Source organism: Triticum aestivum, chromosome 1D (genome assembly GCF_018294505.1).
Source record: "Triticum aestivum cultivar Chinese Spring chromosome 1D, IWGSC CS RefSeq v2.1, whole genome shotgun sequence".
NCBI classification, from domain to species: Eukaryota; Viridiplantae; Streptophyta; class Magnoliopsida; order Poales; family Poaceae; genus Triticum; species Triticum aestivum.
The window spans coordinates 205,301,512-205,315,840 of NC_057796.1; positions in this window are offsets into that span (position 1 = coordinate 205,301,512).

The window sequence follows — 14,329 nt, forward strand, 5'->3', positions numbered from 1 at the left end:
GAGCATCTGACTCATATTTGGTTCAGGCCGCTGGAAGATACTCTGCAGTTCATTTTGGTGTAGCTGACAACCAGGCTCATAGAGTTCACCTGGAGTGGGCAGGGAAGTAAGCTCAATATGTCTTGAGCGTTGGCTTCATGGTGCACATCGCCTGACATCCACTCAAGGACCCATGTCTTCGGATCCCTGTTGTAGCCACGAATGTGAAGTGTGGCGTAGAATTGCAGCAGGAGCTCTTCATTCCAGTGCTCTTTGTCCGTGACAAATGGCAGAAGACCAACTTCTCCGAAACAGTCCAAAGCTTCTTCCAGACAGGGCAGACCAGCAATGGCTTCACAATCCAGACGCATGTGAGGAAAGATTCGCTCTTGATTGTATAAGACACATGAATAATAGCTGCGCTGCTGATACCTCTAGAAGCCATCAGATGAGATCTTTGGCTTCGAGTATGGATTCTTGGCGCTATCGAAGAAGGTGTTGTGGGCTCTGAAGTTGTTGACACTGAAGGATCCTGGTGAAGTAACAATACCTAGAAGCCTTGGTAGCCTGGGCTTTGGCTTCTGAACTTGTGGCCTCTGCTCCACATGATAGTCATATTGAGGTCCGGGAGCAGTGGGAGGCACCATGATGGGCCACCGAACTATGACAAGTTCACCACGATTATAGGCCTGCTCAATTGTGTGAGGCCTTGGGGATGGAATAGTAGCTTCAGCATTGACTGTGGGAGTGGCTTCATGTTGCACACTAGCTTTAGGCGCAACATTAGCTTCAGGCGCCACATTGTCTTCAGCCATGACAACGTCATTGGCTTCAGCAGAGTTGTTTGTGGTCGCCTCAATGTTTTCAACCTCCGTTTCAGTAGCAGGAGGGTCGAGCATAGACACGTTCTCCTCGAGAAGAACTTCTTCAGTAACAGGGGGTGTAGTAGCTCTTTCTTCTTCACGTGGTTCTTGATTGTCATCGGCTAATGCAGCCGGAATGTCTTCAACAGCTTTTGCTTCGGACTCAGAGACATTCGCAGTGGGAGTGGCTTCAGGAAACACTTGGCATGCTACTGAGCTTTGTTGCACTTTTCCTTCTGGAATGCTGGACATGGTGACCTGTGGCCTAGGGCCTTTGCGAAGCCTGCGGAAAGCGGGCGATGCCTGTGGTGATGGAGTGGTCTGAACCATGTAATTGTCGTCGTCAAGCACCGGAGTGGTGGCTTGAGGTGGCGGAGTTCTGGGTGTCTCATCATGAATGGGGGTGTCTTGCTGGGGGCGATCAGCCCACGAATTATTCTGAGCAATTGGCATCAAGGGACGACCAATGCTGATGACTTCGCTGTTCGTAAGAACAGGCGATGATACCGGTTGGTTCTCGATTTGAGGAAGGACTTCATCATCATCTACATTGTCTTCACGACCAATGTCTTCAGCTGTGATGGGGTCAACAGCTGGTACTTCTTCACTTTCAGGAGCCTCTGAGAAAGCAGGCTCGTGGATTACAAGTTGACACTCTTGGTTGGCAGAGGCAGGACGAGCAACAGAAATGGGCTCGACAAAGAGAGGCTCAGAGGCCGCAGCACGCTCTTTCTTTGAAGCCTTCTTCAGTTTCTTCTTTGATGGAGCATCATCAGAAGTATTCCTGTGCTTGCGCTTCTTGGCTTCGGCTTCTGTTGCCCTTGTCTTCTTGAGCTCTGAAGCTGCTGTGGGAACCTTAGGCTTCGAGCCTGTCATGCTGGCAGGGAAGACAATGCAAGGTGCTTCCTTCCTTGGTGCTTCAGCTTGGGCCACAGCAGGCTTCTTCTTCTGTTTGGTAGCCATCTTGGGGTCAATGCCAGGACGCCCAAGTGCCTTGCGCTTCTCTGCCTCATTGTGTGCTTGAACACATTTTGCTGCAAAGTACTTCATCCGCTCTCTTGAGCCTTTAGCTTCTTCACGTTTCTTGTGAAACAGTTCTTTGAGCTCATGCAGCGTTTGCTTGAAGCTTTGAACATCAGCCACGCTGTGCTTGGCCATGTTCTTCTTGAATTGAGCCTTTTCATAATCAATTTTGTTCTTCAGCTCGACGATCTTCTGAGCCAGAGCCAGCTCATTTGCAATGGCTCCATGGAAGGTGACGCTTATGTCCACCGGGAGCTGTAGATCATCATTGCTGAGGCTCGGGTTGTCAAACCACTCATCGATGAAGTTGTTCAGAATATCCACATCAAAGAGGGGTAGATCATTGAAGATCTCCGCCTCTTGCTTGCTCTTTATTAGTAGCTCAAGGGCATCATCACCAAGATCTTCGTCGCTTGACAGATCAATGGCTTCATTTTCGTTCCGCGGAACGACAGCTGGAGTCAGTTCATGCTCAGAAGTCTTCATGGGCTTCTTCTTCTTGGGCTTCTCCGTCTTCTTGGAGACACGAGAAAGATCTTCAGATTGCACACTGAGTTCAGGAGGTGCAGTTGCCAATGGCTTCACACGCGAAGCTTTTGGTGTGGCAGAGGGCTTTGAAACCTTTGGTTTCTTCTGCTTCTGCGGCTTAGGTGGAGCTGACGCTTCATCAGAATTTGCGTCATCAGCTGAGTGCTCCATGACGGCCCCCTGTACTGCTATGTGAGTGATGAGGCCTTCGAGGTTATAGAAGGGGCCGACGACGTTTGGATTGGCATCAGGGGTGCTGTCAGCCCTTGGAGCAGATGGACCAGGGTTGAAGTCGAGTCCAAATGCTTTCTTGTTCTTCACAGCAGAATCTTTTGCAAACTTATAGTTTCGCTTGAACAGATTGTCGTCGCGACACCATAACAAAGATGATGGGTCGGCATTCTCTGGCTGTGGTCCTCGGACCATGCAAGGATAGAAGCCTTGAGCAATGGCTTCGGACTTGGACTTGGGCTGAAGATTTTTGTATAGAATATCTCCCCATGGTCGCTTGATGGCGTTCTTTTCAGCATATTCAGCAGTCACAAATCTGTATTGGAACCATTGTTCCGCCCAATATCTTCGAATCCATTGGATTCGAGTCTTGCGCTGGCCATAGTTTTCTTCAGGATGTGTCTTGTACAGTTCATATAGATCAGGAGGTAAATCCTTAGATGTATCTCCACGGCGCTTCCTGCCGCCTTTCCTTGTAGATTTTTCAGTTGCCATAATATTTAGACTGAAAGGCTTCAAGACTGTGAATGGCTTCCGTCTGCTGGTCAGACAGGAACTGGCTTCAGGAGAATTGATGTGTCGCTGTAAGAATTCTGCAAAGGAATGCAGACTATGAGAGCCAAGGGATTCTCCCACGGACATGTACCTGTGACAGCATTAGAGGTGCGAGGGAAGGGGAAGAGGTCATATGCATTCTCAGAAGATTTTGAAGATAAATCAGTTTGAAGACATTGACCTCATAGCGCGAAGACATTCACTTATTTGGAGAGAGTTGGTTCCAGATTTGTACGAATCCATGAATAAGTACAAGTGAGGAATCTAACTAGTTGTGAAGCATAAGTGAATATACTTGGCATGATATGAGATGCAGAACAAGATAGATCCAGATTTGGAAGTTTAGAAACCACTTTTGATTGAAGTGGATGGATCTGACAGATCAAAAAGGCAGGAAAAAGTAAGTTTTAATTACCCTTGACGAACTGCTAGACGAGGCGAAGAGGAAGGCTGAGCAGTTCAATCTCCTGCGCCCTAACTTGGCGGCGGAAGACAGCTACGACGGCGGCGGAGAGGACGAGGTCCACGGCTGGCGTGAGGACGGCGTCGGAGAAGTCGCAGCAGCTAAGCGCTTCATCTCCGGCGTCGACACGAGCTAGCGGAGGCGCTAGGGTTTGTGCGAGGTGGCAAGGTGGGAGACGAGATAATGACCGCGGTGAGTTGTGTATTTATAAGGAAAAGGACAGCACAGCGTAATTACGCAGGTGCCCCTGGCGGTTCACATCTGAAGGACACGTGGCATGCATGCAACACATTGAAAGTTGTTCCATGTTCCCACGCACGCCTGGATTGTCGGGTGGTCGTTCCGGCTTCTTCGGATTTCAGGCAATGACGATATAGCATGAAAACAGATTCAACTTTTGTCTCTGTGTCTTCTACCGACAAGGATTCAGAGAAGACAGTCGATAGTTTCAATAGAATGCATATGATTTAGATAGATAGAATATGAGGTAGACACATAGAGGGGGTTAGGGTCCGATCACATTCACTTAGATCAAAAGATTCAAACATGAAGACATAGCTATAAGTGAATGCTGTAGAGGACAGAACACAAATATATGTATATATCAGTATAAGACCAAATCAACATTGTGAAGATAAACATGAAGTCAAATCAATGTTGAAGACAAACCAAATGCGAAGACTTTGCAAATGTGACGCCAAAAGAAACACTTCAAACAAGAATTTGGTGGTGGCGTTAACCACCGTACAGGAAGTATTAGACCCAGACACGACGCACAATTATCGTGGCGCTCCGAAGTCAAATTCCGCGTTAATGTATTCACACTTAGAGTGTATGTCTTCATTTATTGAAGATATACTTTACTTCGTGTGTTGCACATCTAAGTCATCAACATGCATAAGCGTTAGGATGTGTGTCCAATCACAGGACATTCGAGGATTCTAAGATATTTAGCTCACACCGCAACTTGCAAAACCTTTTCTCATCCAAGGGCTTTGTGAAGATATCTGCCAATTGCTCTTCAGTGTTGACGTGAATGATATCAATATCTTCCTTCATGACATGATCTCTGAGAAAGTGATGACGAATTTCAATGTGCTTAGTCTTCGAGTGCTGAACTGGGTTGTTGGCAATCTTGATGGCGCTTTCATTGTCGCAGTAGAGTGGCACTTGCTTCAGATGGATGCCATAGTCCTTGAGAGTTTGCTTCATCCATAGAAGCTGAGCGCAGCAAGATCCAGCAGCAATGTATTCAGATTCAGCAGTGGATAGAGACACACAGTTCTGCTTCTTTGAAGACTAACAGACAAGAGATCATCCAAGAAAATAACATGTGCCTGATGTGGACTTGCGATCAACCTTGTCACCAGCATAATCAGCATCTGAGAATCCAACTAGATCAAACTCTGGGCCCTTTGGATACCATAATCCTAGTGTTGGGGTGTAAGCCAAATATCGAAGAATTCGCTTCACAGCTAAGTGATGCGATTCCTTTGGTGCCGCTTGGAATCGGGCACACATGCAAACGCTAAGCATGATATCTGGCCTAGATGCACATAAATAGAGTAAAGAACCAATCATGGAGCGGTATACCTTTTGATCGAACTCTTTACCATTGTCGTCGGGGCCTAGATTACTTTTGGTTGGCATTGGCGTTGTGTAACCTTTGCAATCTTGCATTCCAAACTTCTTCAGGCAATCTTTGAGGTATTTCTCTTGAGATATGAAGATGTCGTTGCTCTGCTGACGGATTTGAAGACCAAGGAAGAACTTCAGCTCACCCATCATGGACATCTGATATTGCTCTTGCATCATGTGCCCAAACTCATCACTGTATCTTTTGTCAGTGCAGCCGAAGATAATGTCATCCACATAGATCTGGCACACAAACAGTTCACCATCGTATGTATTCGTGAATAGAGTGGGATCCAGGGAACCAGGTTTGAAGCCTTTGCTCTTCAGGAAGTCTTTGAGTGTGTCATACCAAGCACGAGGGGCTTGTTTGAGGCCATACAGTGCCTTGTTGAGCTTGTATACCATATCAGGATGTTTTGGATCTTCAAAGCCAGGTGGTTGTGCAACATACACTTCTTCTTCAATCTTGCCATTGAGAAAGGCACTCTTCACATCCATTTGATACAGAAGGATGTTGTGATGGTTGGCATAGGCTAGCAGTATGCGAATGGCTTCAAGCCTAGCCACCGGAGCAAATGTTTCATCGAAGTCAATCCTTCAACTTGAGTGTATCCTTGAGCAACAAGATGAGCCTTGTTTCTGACAACTTGACCATGCTCATCTTGTTTGTTGCGATAGATCCATTTGGTGCCTATGATATTGTGCTTGCGAGGGTCAGGACGCTTGACTAATTCCCACACATTGTTCAGCTCGAACTATTGAAGCTCTTCTTGCATAGCTTGAATCCATTCAGATTCCATGAAGGCTTCAGCAACTTTCTTGGGTTCAGATATAGAGACAAATGCAAAGTGCCCACAGAAATTTGCTAGCTGTGTTGCTCTTGAACGAGTGAGTGGACCAGGTGCATTGATGCTATCAATTATCTTCTCAATCTGTACTTCATTTGCAACACGTGGATGAACTGGACGAGGATTTTGCCCTTGCTGACCATTGTCTTCTTCTTCAGCATTGGCTTCAGGCTGAGCAGTGTCTTCAGGTTGATTAGGCGCAGAAATGATAAGTTCTTCTTCAGCCCGTGCCTCTGAAGGTATGATTTCTCCAGTTCCCATAAGCTTAATCGATTCACTAGGAGGGAATTCATCTAGCACATTTGGCAGGTGCTCTCTGTGCAAGCCGTTAGTCTCATCGAACCGCACATCCATAGTTTCAACCACTTTATAGTGAAAGAGGTTAAAGACTCTGTAGGAGTGTGAATCCTTTCCGTAACCAAGCATAAAACCTTCATGTGCTTCCGGTGCAAATTTTGACGTGTGATGTGGATCCTTGATCCAGCTGAAGGAAATATGCCCTAGAGGCAATAATAAAGTTATTATTTATTTCCTCATATCATGATAAATGTTTATTATTCATGCTAGAATTGTATTAACCGGAAACATGATACATGTGTGAATACACAGACAGAGTGTCACTAGTATGCCTCTACTTGACTAGCTCGTTGATCAAAGATGGTTATGTTTCCTAGCCATAGACAAAGAGTTGTCATTTGATTAACGGGATCACATCATTAGGAGAATGATGTGATTGACTTGACCCATTCCGTTAGCTTAGCACTTGATCATTTATTATGTTGCTATTGCTTTCTTCATGACTTATACATGTTCCTATGACTATGAGATTATGCAATTCCCGTTTACCGGAGGAACACTTTGTGTGCTACCAAACGTTACAACGTAACTGGGTGATTATAAAGGTGCTCTACAGGTGTCTCCGAAGGTACTTGTTGGGTTGGCGTATTTCGAGATTAGGATTTGTCACTTCGATTGTCGGAGAGGTATCTCTGGGCCCACTCGGTAATGCACATCACTATAAGCCTTGCAAGCATTGCAACTAATGAGTTAGTTATGGGATGATGTATTACAGAACGAGTAAAGAGACTTGCCGGTAACGAGATTGAACTAGGTATTGAGATACCTACGATCGAATCTCGGGCAAGTAACATACCGATGACAAAGGGAACAACGTATGTTGTTATGCGGTCTGACCGATAAAGATCTTCGTAGAATATGTAGGAGCCAATATGGGCATCCAGGTCCCGCTATTGGTTATTGACAAGAGAGGTGTCTCGGTCATGTCTACATAGTTCTCGAACCCGTAGGGTCCGCACGCTTAACGTTCGTTGATGATATAGTACTATGAGTTATTTATGTTGGTGACCGAATGTTGTTCGGAGTTTTGGATGAGATCAAGAATATGACGAGGAAATCCGGAATGGTCCGGAAGTAAAGATTGATATGTGGATAGTAGTGTTTGATCTCCGGAAAGGTTCCGGAATCCATCGGAAGGGGTTCCGGATGTTTCCCGAAATGTTTGGGCACGAGAACACTTTATCTGGGCCAAAGGGGAAAGCCCACGAGGTTTTTGGAAAGCGCAAAAGGAAGTTTTGCGGAGTCCAGGGGCCAGACGCCAGGGTCCCTGGCGTCTGGGTCCAGACGCCGGGAACCCTGGCGTCTGGCCCTGGAGTCCGAGAAGGACTCTTGCCTTTTGGGTGAAACCGACTTTGTGGAGGCTTTTACTCCAAGTTTCGACCCCAAGGCTCAACATATAAATAGAGGGGTAGGGCTAGCACCCAAGACACATCAAGAAACACCAAGCCGTGTGCCGGCAACCCTGTCTCCTCTAGTTTATGCTCCGTCATAGTTTTTGTAGTGCTTAGGCGAAGCCCTGCGAAGATTGTTCTTCACCAACACCGTCACCACGCCGTCGTGCTGCCGGAACTCATCTACTACTTCGCCCCTCTTGCTGGATCGAGAAGGCGAGGACGTCACCGAGCCGAACGTGTGCAGAAATCGGAGGTGCCGTGCTTTCGGTACTTGGATCGGTCGGATCGTGAAGAAGTACGACTACATCAACCGTGTTGATATAACGCTTCCGCTTACGGTCTACGAGGGTACGTAGACAACACTCTCCCCTCTCGTTGCTATGCATCACCATGATCTTGCGTGTGCGTAGGAATTTTTTTGAAATTACTACGTTCCCGAACACCAGCGCCTAGCACCAAATACTCTGAAGTAAGTGACGTTTGGCTTCTTACCAGTTAGGAGCTCATAGGATGTCTTCTTTAGAAGCTTGTGAAAATAAACACGGTTGATGACGTGGCATGCAGTATCAATGGCTTTAGGCCAGAACTTCCTTGGAGTCTTGTACTCATCAAGCATCGTCCGTGCCATCTCAATGAGTGTTCTGTTCTTGCGCTCCACGATGCCATTCTGCTGAGGTGTGTATGGAGTAGATAACTCATGAGTGATGCCCAATGTATCAAGATAAGTGTCGAGGCCGGTGTTCTTGAACTCTGTGCCATTGTCACTTCTGATGTGCTTGATCTTGATGCCATAGTTCCTCATGGCACGATTGGCGAAGCGTCTGAAGACATCCTGCACTTCATTCTTGTAAAGGATTATATGCACCCATGTATATCTTGAATAGTCATCAACTATGACGAAGCCATAGAGGCAAGAAGTGGTAGTGAGAGTTGAGTAGTGAGTAGGGCCAAATAAGTCCATGTGAAGTAGCTCGAAGGGTTGAGATGTCGGCATGATTGTCTTCGAGGGATGCTTGGCCCTAGTCATCTTTCCAGCTTCGCATGCACCACACAGATGATCCTTCTTGAACTTGACGCCCTCGATGCCCGCGATGTGTTTCTTCTTCGCGAATGTGTACAAGTTCCTCATGCTAGCATGCCCTAGCCTCCGATGCCAGAGCCAGCACTCTGAAGCGTTTGCTAGAAGACATACGGCCAACTGTGGTCCAGCTGAGAAATCTACCATATACAGATCATCTTTCCGATACCCTTCAAAAGAGACTTGTTAGATTCCATTAGAACAAGGCAACGATATTTTCCAAATATCACAATCATGTTCAAATCACAAAGCATTGAGACAGACATTAAGTTGAAACCAAGGGATTCAACAAGCATCACTTTATCCATGTGCTGATCCTTTGAGATTGCAACTCTACCTAGACCCAATACCTTGCTTTTACCAGTGTCAGCAAATGTGATGTGACTCTTGTCAGATGGACGTAAGGTTGAGTCCATGAGAAGACTTCGGTCACCAGTCATGTGATTAGTGCATCCACTATTCATAATCCATTCTGAAGCATTTGGTGTCATACCCTACAGTGCAGTTAGGGGGATAGGATTCACCAAGGGTATTGTGAAGCATAAACATTTGACGAACGAGTGGATTATGAAAGTTCAGATATTGGTTAGGATAAATAGGGCGATCATCAAGGAACTCAGGAACGAAATACATAGTAAGGCCATTTGGGCATTTTATCTTGCGCCCCAGAAGATGTTTTAGGTCCCCAGCATAAGCATCAGACGCCTTTGATTTCCGGCTGGAGACCTTTCCCTGCAAAAGAGAGTTAAGTTTTCTTAACCACCCACATTTTCAGGGGTGGCTTTGAAGTAATGAGTCTAAGTGCAGCATCTGAGAACTTCGGCTTTGGAGCCCTAGCAAATAGCCTTGAAGGAGGTGAATAATACTCATAAGAATAAGAAGAATAGTTCTTGGTCTTATGAACATAGCGGTTTGAAGAAACACACTCATATTCACAAGTCTGAGTATGATTTCCCTGCAAAACATTGGCGTTAGGGTGACTCTGGTGAGTCCTCTGTCTGTATGAAGCCTTTGGGCCATATGAAGCCTTTGGTCTGGGGTTTGTCTTCTTCCCTGGTGGTGTCATGATGACATTCACCTGAAGATTTTCAAGACAATTCTTGGGCACCCAGATGCTCTTCAAGGGTGGTCCATTCCTGCAGTTAGTACCAATATACTTGGCAAACACTTCACCATTGTGATTCTTAAACAGTTTATAGTTTGCATCAAAGGATTCATCAATGATAATCGGGTTAGCACAAGTGAAGCTAGATAAGGTGGATGGATCCACTGAAGGTCCCTTTGCAGCAACCCATGTGGTTTTGGGGTACTGCTCAGGCTTCCAGTAAGAACCATCAACATTCATTTTCCTCTCGAACCCAACACCCTCTTTCCTAGGGTTTCGATTCAGAATCTGCTTTTTGAGTACATCACATAGTGTCTGATGTCCTTTGAGACTTTTGTACACCCCTGTCTCAAGCAATGTCTTCAACCTGGCATTCTCATCAGCAATAGTAGTGGTATCCTCAGTAGAGGGGTTAGTTACCACATCAGCAGTTGAAGATATTGCAACAGTAGCAGCAGTAGAACATTCAACAACAGAGGTAGCGTTATCACGCTCAAGGTATTTTAGACATGGTGGTTCAAATCCTTCCTGAGCGGGACTGATCTGTTGAGCGCGAAGTGACTCGTTCTCTTTTTGAAGATCTTCATGAGCCGCTCTCAATTTCTCAAGTTCTTGCTTCCTTTGAAGATAATCGTAGGAAAGCTTTTGATGAGTTGTTGAGTGCGTTTCATGACGACTTTCAAGTTCCTCGTACTTAACATGAAGATTTTTTATGTCTTCAATTAAGGACTGAGATCGGGTCATTTCCGCGTCCAACAGGTCATCGCTTTTGTCTAGCAATTTTTGAATATGTTCCATAGCTTTCTGTTGTTCAGTTGCAATTTTAGCAAGTGTTTTGTAGCTAGGTTTGGATTCATAATCAGAGTCATCTTCACTTGATGTTTGAAAGTAAGCATCGTGTGAGTTTACCTTGGCACCGCGTGCCATGAAGCAGTAGGTGGGAGCAGAGTCGTCCTTGTCATTAGCATCAGCGTTGGTGACAGAGCCATTGTCTTTAGTGTTGAAGATGGACTTGGCAACGTAGGCTGTAGCTAGAGCCAGACTTGCAATGCCAGAGTTGGACTCCTCCTCAGACTCCACCTCTGCCTCCTCAGAAGCAGACTCCTTCTCTGAATCCATCTCCTTTCCAACAAAAGCACGAGCCTTGCTTGATGAGCTCTTCTTGTGTGATGAAGACTTAGATGAGGACTTGGAAGAAGACTTTGAGGATTTCTTCTTCTTCTTGTCATCAGAATCATATTCCTTGTTCTTCTTATTCTTCTTCTTGTTCTCATTGTCCCACTGTGGACACTCAGAGATGTAGTGACCAGGTTTCTTGCACTTGTGGCATGTTCTCTTCTTGTGGTCATTAGTAGAAGCTTCATCATTCCTAGAGCTGGATCTTGAAGACTTTCTGAAGCCTTTCTTCTTGGTGAATTTCTGGAACTTCTTCACAAGCACAGCAAGCTCCTTTCCAATGTCTTCAGGATCCCCACAACTGCAGTTAGATTCTTCTTCAGATAAGGAAACAACCTTTGCCTTCAAAGTGCGAGTACGACCATAGCTGGAACGATAGATATCTCTTTTCTCAGATAACTGGAACTCATGTGTGTTGAGCCTCTCAAGTATGTCAGACGGATCGAGAGTCTTGAAGTCAGGACGTTCTTGAATCATCTGGGCCAGGGTGTCAAATGAGCTGTCAAGTGATCTCAGGAGTGTCTTGACGATTTCATGCTTGGTGATCTCAGTAGCGCCGAGTGCATGAAGCTCATTTGTGATATTAGTGAGGCGATCAAATGTGAGATGTACATTCTCATTGTCATTTCTCTTGAAGCGGTTGAAGAGGCTGCGAAGAACACTGATCCTTGAGTCTCTCTGGATTGAGACGCCTTCATTGACCTCGGAGAGCCAGTCCCAGACTAGCTTCGCAGTTTCCAGAGCACTCACATGACCATACTGTCCTTTGGTCAGATGACCACAGATGATGTTCTTGGCAGTAGAATCCAGTTGGATGAACCTCTTGACATCAGCAGGGTGACACCTTTACCGGCCTTGGGAACGCCGTTCTTGACGACATACCAGAGGTCGACATCAATGGCTTCAAGATGCATGCGCATCTTATTCTTCCAGTAGGGGTAATCAGTGCCATCGAAGACAGGGCACGCAGCAGAGACTTTGATTATCCCTGCAGTCGACATAGCTAAAACTCCAGGTGGTTAAACCGAATCACACAGAACAAGGGAGCACCTTGCTCTGATACCAATTGAAAGTTCTAGTTATCGACTAGAGGGGGGGGGGTGAATAGGCGATTTTTATGAAAGTCTTCAAAACACGGGGGCTTTGAAGACAAACAATAGAAATGAACCTATTGACATGCAGCGGAAGGTAGACTACACTAGACAAGCCATAGTCAAGTAAGCAATGAAGTGAAAGCACGAAGACTATTAGCAGCTATTCCCTCCGTTCGGAATTACTTTTCATAGAAATGGATGTATCTAGACATTTTTTAGTTCTAGATACATCCATTTCTGTGACAAGTAATTCGGAACGGAGGGAGTAGGTAGTATGGATCAGAATGGAAGATAGTATGAAGCCAAACAACAATAGTCGTCACACAGTGAAGTCAATTAGATCAAGCAAGCAGGCAATGACTTCACGAAGACAAACTGTAAGTAAAGAGTGGTAAGAGATAGAACCGGTTGCTTGGTGAGGACAGGGATTTGTTGGATCAGTTCCAGTTGCTGTGACAACTGTACGTCTGGTTAGGGAGGCTGAGATTCAACTCAGAAGACCGCGTCTTCACCTTATTCCCCTTGAGCTAAGGACACTTATTCCTCGCCCAATCACTCTAGTAAGTCTTCAAGGTAGACTTCCAAACCTTCACAGACTTCGTTCACCGGCAATCCACAATGACTCTTGGATGCTCAAAATGCGATGCCTAACCGGCTGGAGGATACACCGTCCTCAAGTGTAATAAGTCTTCAGATCACGTGGACAGAAAGACTTCAGTGATGCCTAACACTCTTTGGCTCTGGGTGTTTTGGGCTTTGTCCTCGCATGGATCTCTCTCTCAAATGCTTCGGAGGTGGGTTGCTCTCAAACGACAAAAGCCGTGTACTAACTCTGAGCAGCCACCAATTTATGGTGTAGGGGGTGGGCTATTTATAGCCAGGAGGCAACCCGACCTGATTTGTCCGAAATAACCCTGGGTCACTAGGAACTGACACGTGTCCAATGGTCAGATTTCAAACACACGCGACAACTTGACTTGGGCTACAAGTAAAGCTGACTCATCCAGCTCTGGATAAGATTTGCTCTCATTGTCTTCGCTCGAAGACATAGGTTTTGGTTGAGCATCGCTTCAGACACTCTGACTTTGTTCACTTGGACCCCACTTAACAGTGCGGTGGTTTCTATGACTCAACAAAGAAGAAAAGGAAACTACGAAACAACTATGTCTTCGCACAACATTGTCTTCACGTGAATGTCTTCTTGAGTCATAATCTTCGTTGTGAATATCTTCACATACCACCGTTGTCTTCAATTCTTCACATATTTTTAGGGGTCATCTCTGGTAGGTAAACCGAATCAATGAGGAACTACTACCTGTGTTATCCTGCAATTCTCACAAACACATTAGTCCCTCAACCAAGTTTGTCGTCAATACTCCAAAACCAACTAGGGGTGGCACTAGATGCACTTACGCAAGCACGTAAACGTACGTAAAAATTTACGTGGATGTAGCATTCCTCTTATAAAGCGGGGTGGAAGCCTTTTTCGATGATGTCATAGCGTTTGAGGTACAACTCCAAAAATGTTTTTTACGACACTTTACTTGAATCCCCTTTTCCGAACCTGTTGCAACCTCTCTTTCTTGACCTCACTTGATCTGAAAATCTTTGCCTTCTCGAGTTCCCATTTGACGACGCCTCATGATTCTCTAAGTCTATCTTCTCCATCTTAAGATGCAACTTTGTAAGTGCATCTAGTGCCATCCCTTGTTGGTTTTGGAGTATTGATGACAAACTTGGTTGAGGGACTAATGTGTTTGTGAGATTCACAGGAGAACACAGGTAGAAGTCCCTGTTCGGTTTACCCATCAAAGATGACCCCAAAAATGTATGAAGACATTGAAGACAATGGTGGTTCGCGAAGACATTCATGTCGAAGATAATCACACGTGAAGACATTCGCTTGAAGTCAATGGAGAATGCAGACATAGTCTTTTGGTAGTTTCATTTTCTTTCTTTCCTGAGATTTAAGAACCACCGAACTGTTAAGTGGGGTCGAG